The sequence below is a fragment of the Cyanistes caeruleus genome, chromosome 1, assembly GCF_971803275.1.
Source record: "Cyanistes caeruleus chromosome 1, bCyaCae1.hap1.1, whole genome shotgun sequence".
Taxonomy (NCBI): Eukaryota; Metazoa; Chordata; class Aves; order Passeriformes; family Paridae; genus Cyanistes; species Cyanistes caeruleus.
Window position 1 is genome coordinate 107,795,320 of NC_141701.1, and position 7,093 is coordinate 107,802,412.

The window sequence follows — 7,093 nt, forward strand, 5'->3', positions numbered from 1 at the left end:
ATCTTTTAAAACACAGAAGTTCTCTAATTCCATTTGCAAAGAAAACAGAAAAAAAAAAAAGCAGCGCGTGTGCTGTGGCAATGAAAAAAGCTAGTAAAGTCAGCACAGCTGAGCCCCTAATTTTGTCTTTTCACCTAGTTTCAGACAATTAGGTCTGTGAACAGTAAAAAAAAAAGTGGGGAGGACAAAAGATAAAGAAAGAAACACGTGGTTAATTTCTGCGACACAGTGCCCAAATGAAAAGAGACCACTTGGCTTCATCTAACTTCCCATCTTTGTAGTCTGAAGAATTCTGCAACACGCTACTGGTACATGCCTGTAAGGTAACTAGTAACTGGCTTCCATAAACATTACATTTACCAGAAGAAAAAAAACCCAGTAAAAAACCCTGCTTAGTTCACTGCTCATTATACAAGCCAAATTGCAAAGAGAATTTTTTTTTTTCTCTGCAATGAAGTAAATGGAAGAGCCAACACACACAAATATGCATCTGTTACTAATGAGATGTTTACAGCCCCTGCCTTGCCAATTGCACGTATGTAATACCACCCTGCGTCCTTACCTATAGAGCTCTGGTTAAGAGACAATAGGTGCAAATTAATGTCTAAACAGACATTATCTCTTCAAGCCTGGACATGCCTTGAAGCCTTGTTAAATATTTTTAAATGCCACAGCTTTCTACTAAGGTTTTAAAACCCTTTCTTCCACTCTTTGCTGACGGTAAAAATGTTCGGGGGACAGGACAAGATATTTATAATAACAGGACATTTTGCCCTGCACTTTGTTTTTGCGTGTGGGGGGAATAATAATTGTATTCAGACTTGAAATGGCTTGGGTTACGCAGTTCAGAGCACAAGCACCTGCAGCAAATTAATTTGTTGTAGCACATTTATTATCTCATAGCTTCTATTTAGGCTGCAGCTGTTGCTATTATGTTAATAATGTTTTTTGTCACCACTGTATACAACAGGTTATGGTAATAGAGAAATTTTGGGGCGTGGGGTGTTGCTTTGGGTTTTTTTTAAATTTTATTTCTCAGAAAGAAAAAAGATGGAGAGAATATAACACATAAGCATTGATCAGGCATTTAGCCTTCTGTTTATTAGCTGATTTGAAAGAGAATGGGCAAGAGAAATTAGAAAAGAGTAACAATAGACAAAGATGGCGCGTGCAGAATTTGTGAAAGCAAAAAAGAAGAAGAGATGGAAAAAAAGAAAGAAAGAAAGAAAGACCGAACACCGCAGTGCTGGGGTGGTGAGTGTTCGGGTGGGGGCGGGGAAAATGCTGCAGTTTTCGTGAAATAATAAGGTGGAAAAAAAGGCATACAAAGAGTAGGTTTTTCATTGTCTGTAAAATATAAACACAGATGAATTCTGTCTTTGGTTTGTTCATGCTTTTCACTCTGCACAGCAGGGATGTTCTTAAGAAGTTGCCCTCTGCGAAATTTCACTAAATGGAAACCGTGGACCCTGCATGATGCGATTATAATCACACCAGCCATTCTTTTTACATAATTTTTTGTTTAAAATCCAGTAATGCTTCTTGTTTTTAAAACATATATCTATATCTATACATGCATCTAAAACAGTGCTGGTTTACGTCCCCCCAGCAAAGTGCAATCTGAAGCTATAACTGGCTGTATCCCATCCGCAAATCTCCATGGGCTCAAAAACAATATGAAAATTTTTAGCTGACAAGAACATGTCTGCTGCCTGCAGTCACTGCAATAGCTCACCATGTTGCCTACTAACCAAAAGATCAAAAATTATCGATTTCATGGCGCTGCGTGCTTGGGATAGAAAAGCTACTTTAAAATTTGCATTATTTAAGAAATGAATTAAAAGAAAAGACTCATGTTTTAGAGCACTTTGGAACGTAAAAATGGCTTTATGTTTTAATCTTATCAATGATTTACTATAATTCTATTATTTTTAGCAGCTGGGGTCTGGAAATGATTTTTTTTTGCCGATGAATTTAGGATTTTGCCGCAGTATACATCTGCAGTCCCAGAATCCTCTGGTAAGATAATCCCTCCTGCGATGGGGAAACGCCTTTAACCTTTTCGTGAATGAAAAATATGCAACCATTTTGAAATAAAAAGGGGGAAAGAATAATGATTTCTAAGAGCTGGAATGAAATTTTCTGTGAATTGAAAGAGCAAGGAAAGGAAAACATACTGTAATCGCGTTGTGGCGTTGGAGTTTCTAGCTGTTGTCTCCATCGCTCCAACGGTGTCCGTAAATATGCCTGGAGTATGGTGTCACCCATACCTCACGCGGGTGAGAAATCGAGAACCAAGGTGTTCAGAAATGCAGCGCTTCCTTGCCATAACTGCACAAATGCTACAACCACCAACACCTCCATGCTGCAGGCTTTAAGGAAGATTTTGATCATCGGTCATTGAAATTCATTTGACCCGTGGATTCGTAAGATGACCAGGCTGCATTAGGGGAGCCAAGCCTCCAGAAAGCATGAGGTGTTTACAGCTGCTCGGGGCTTTCAGCTAGAAAGGGAGAGGGAATTTTTCTGCGGCATAAGGAAATTCAGAAGCCCTAATCCATGCACAGCCTTGTTCAAATGAAACTACTACTCTGATAGTCTCATACTTTCAGACTGCATGGTAATTAAGAAAGAGCGGTCTGAGCAGAAAAAATCGTGTCTTAATGATTTACTATCTTATGTTTTAAGATTATATGTTAGAGCCAGTTACTTGGAATAAGGAAATCTGGCCTAAAGCTATCGAAAGGAAAAGGCAAAATTATACATCAGCTACCTTCCTAAAGACAGCTTCCTATATGAGTACAGCTATGTATTTATTGACAATTAAAGGGCTACAACTCTCAGAAACCAGGGTTTTCATGTGGACAGAGGTTGATTAGGGAAGACGGAGGTCGGTGTCACACCTCTGCAACTGGTATTGTTTTTTCCTGTGTTTTTGGATGTCTTTTCTGCCGGGGTGCCTCAATACAATGATTGCAATTGTTTAAAACGAGAAGTGTGAGACCCATAACCTTTAAGAGACAAGCACACAGAAATTTTAAAGGAAAACTTAGGTGCTGTCATAGACATGATGATGACAATGTTTTGATCAGTGTGGTGGATTTTTGCTCACGATTAAATTTTGAATATAAAGCCATCTTGATATTTGTTTGGATAGTAGGAATTAAAATATACATATTGAGAGATGTAATGCTTCATGTTTAGTCTGTTCTGTTGCTTAATATGCCAGTAATCAGATATTCTGATGAGTAATGCCTCAGATACTAAATCAGCTGGAGACTTTAATCTTAGTTTCTGAAACATACCTGATAAATAAACTGTTGTAGGAATCCATGAGTACTGAATTAAAGAAGGAATTATGAAGGCATATTGCATTTATTCAAAATGAACACGAAGGGTAAGAACAACTTTTTTTTAAAAAATCAAATTGCTAGCCAATGACAATTCTATTTCTGATGCTTGCAGCAACATTTTTAGACTACTCCAATTTATGTCATTTGAACCAGTTAACAAGATTTTTTGATCATTATCTTCTGTACTAATTTATTACTAATTTGTAGAGTCTTTCCTTCAAAATCACCCAGATACACACACACACAATTTTTATTTTTTATTTTGCATAATTTTTGAGAAAAGTAAAATCTCACCATTATTTTTATTTTGAATAATTATATTTTCCTTTGTCCATAAAGAACATTTTTTTTTCCACTGAAGCTGAGCCTGAGTGGCAGAGCTATTTACTTAGCAGAGTAAAGACCTTGATGTGTATTAATAAAACGTAGGTCTCAAGTATGAGGCAGAAGTTACATTGATTAGTCCTGTGTCTCAAAGAGTGCTTAAATATTGCAAGCATCCCCCTCTCTTTTCCCCTTCGCTCCTGTATGAAAGTGAGACTACGTGACTTCTTAAATTCACTACAACCTCACTTTGCTGGAAGAAGACTCCTTTTCTTTTTTGCTTTCTGGTTAAGAGGATCAGAATGACGTATCTTTTTGCTGACAAGTGAATATATATTTAGTCAGTGTCTGAAAAAAAATATCTGTAGTTGATTCTTGAATATGTTCCTAGAGCATGCACAGTTAGAAGCCAATTATGCATACATTTTTAAGATCCATATGGGAAATCAAAGATTCAGGCCCAGAGCCCTAGATATTTCTGTAATTGGTAATTTTGCTTTGTCCTCATATTAGTACCATAGCTACTCATTTGTTACTATGTTCCTTATACCAGGATTTCAGAAGGAAAGGTGACCATCTAAGTTTACATTTAACTGTTTCTTATTTTTAATTAATGGGCTTCCTACTTTTTACCGTACTAAAAGTTGACTCTCCAAAAGCAGTGCTAAGGATGAAAAAAAAAAAAAAAAAAAAAAAGACTTAACAAAAAGATTTAAATCATTATCTTTTAAAATTCAACCATGAAGCTCTCCTTTGCACTGAGGATTTCTTACTGCAAGGGTACACAATGGACATGTTAGGAGACTGCTTGACCTTTTGAAAAAAAATATGTCTACAGCATATTCTTCTAGTAAACTGCCACCAAAACAAACCTATTAAAGTATAAAAGAGCTTAGAGGAAACTTCTGAAGCTGCATAGACACACTCAGTGCTTCTTGGTGAGGAAAGGAAAAAAACATAGAAGAGGAAGAAAAACTAGACTGTTTGTGAATTTACTGATGAAGCACCACATTGTAATATCCCATATAACATTTAGTCTTCTTGTTTTCAGAGTGGAACTTGACACACTGTATTTTAGAAAAATTAGGAATATAAAATGTATTTTAGAAACATTTTTATAATTGAGAGAACACCGACAAGTTAATCATAATTGCAATTCGGCTATTAAGATACTTGTTTTTCTGGAGCAAGGGTTTGGGGATTTTTTAAGGAAGAAATTTAAGAAAACATTTAGCTACCTAATAGCTAAAAATTGCAAAGCTGATATGAACAAAATTTCTATAAGCAATGTGTCTAGATGCAAAACTAACCACTTTTCAGTGAAACAAATAGAGATTAAAATTACAACAACCCATGCAGAAGTAAAGCATCCGAAAATCAACAAGCGTTAATCATTAGGTACAGAAGGCCTTGCAAAATTTATATATATATAATTTAAGTTGTATGTTTTAAACCTGTTTTTAAAAGGTCTAGCTCCAGTTGTCCTCGTCAGGTCAAAAAGAAAAGCGTTCCACAGTTCAGGGGCCAGAAGCAGAGACATGGACTGTACCCCTCCTGCTCCTGCAAAATCCAGGCTCCAAAAGCCCCATCCCTGCAGACCTCAGGGGGTGGGATGGCACACAAAGAGGCTCTGAAAGGTATCTGGGACCATGCAATGCATCAAGGGCGTTTGACTGATTCTACTGTTGTTATCAAGTACCCAATGGAATTGCTTATAGTGAATTTGGCAATAATGCCCTATAGAAACAGCACTTTGAACTTATATAGTACCTTTGATCCTGGGATCTAAAAGGAGGGGTTTGTCAGTATTACTATTCCCATTTTACAGAGGGTGAAACCAAGGCAGAGCAGATTTTCTCAAGGTTGTAGAAGAAGGCAGCTGAGAAAGGAAGATGGACAAAGAAATTAACTCTTTCCCCCACACCCTTTCCTCTTTTTTTACTGCTCAAGCCAATCTTCGGGAACACTTTCTCTGGATCTTATCTTAAATTGGAATCAAATTTCTAGTGTCAAGAACAAGGTATTTCTGCTCATAGCTGTGCCAAATAACTCGCCAGGAAGGTGATGAACACTCACAGCCCACTGGCCTGATCTGGCAGAATTTTCTTTGTCGGCTCTTGCCAACAGCTGCCCTCATTCTTGCCCTTCTTTTGACCATAGTCAAAATGGACAACTGTCCTAAGAGAAAAGAGCATGACGAGGAAAGCTGCATTTCTCTATTCTCCAGCTGCAGGGTTGTCCAAGTGGCATTTCTTTTCCTTACTAGTGCTCACCAAAAGTTGCCCACAGCAGAGGGTGGCTGGTGGGTGGATGATTGCTACGCCCTGCAATGGCAGGGGTAGTTGGGAGGAAAACAGGATTTTTTATATCACCGTTGCCTTCCCAGTGTCATATGAGTAGTGACAGCTAACCCACTCTTGGAACTTCTCTCCTGCACTTGCCCCATTGGCAGTTCCACCTTGCCTCTTGTATGCAGCAAGCCTTACATTATCCTCCCAGCAAACCCCCAGCCCAGCAATCCCGTTTTAAAAAGCTCCAAATTCAAAAGAAAGCAGCTTACGTGAAAATCAAGCAGCACTGTGAAAGAAGTTCCTTTAGTCTAAGGCTACATGTGACTGAATAAATCAAAGGGGAAAAAAACCAAATCTTTAAGTGCGACTTCCTAAGTAGAAACTTGGAGCCTGTTTAAAACAGGATTGTCAAAGGAAAAAAGCAGGCTTAAAGATGCGAACCGCGCATCTCCCCGCCGCAAGAACTGCAGAAACTGGAGTTTGGTGGGGGACAAGAGGCTGCAAGAAGCAAAACAAGAATTAAATCTCCCACATCAGCTCCCGCCAAAGCAAACTTATACTGCGGGAACAAGACAATATCCATTTTTCGCTAGCAACGGATGTTTTCCACAGCCACGTAGGTATATACGGTCCTTGTTTCATGTGGAGGAAGGTGTGAATGTATTTTTCCCTCCCGGTATGTTAAACACAGACTTTGCCAGTGCAAGACGGTGCACGCAAAAAGTCTGTAAAAACATCCTGCTGTGCAAGCCCGAGCACGCCGAGAAGAGGCCGCCACGGACGTGCCTTCACACGCCGCCGCGAAAAAACCTTGTGCAATTCGTATTTTCCTGTTTTTTACCACTCGCTAAAGAAGCGAGGGGCGGGCGGGGAGGAGGTGTGGGGGGAGGTGGGGGGAAGTTCGCTTCTCCCATTAAAAAAAAAAATTAAAAAAAAAAAAAATTGCATAACGAGATACTTTCTTTGGCAACTGCTTCCTGACAAATATTTACAGGGGCAGAGCGGGAGCGCGTTTCCGCCGACGTGAGCGGGGCCCGCCGCCACCTTGCCGGGCTCCCCCCCGGGCTCCGGGATGAGCCCCGGGCCGGGCTCGGCGGCTCTGCCCCATCTCAGCGCCGGGGCCGA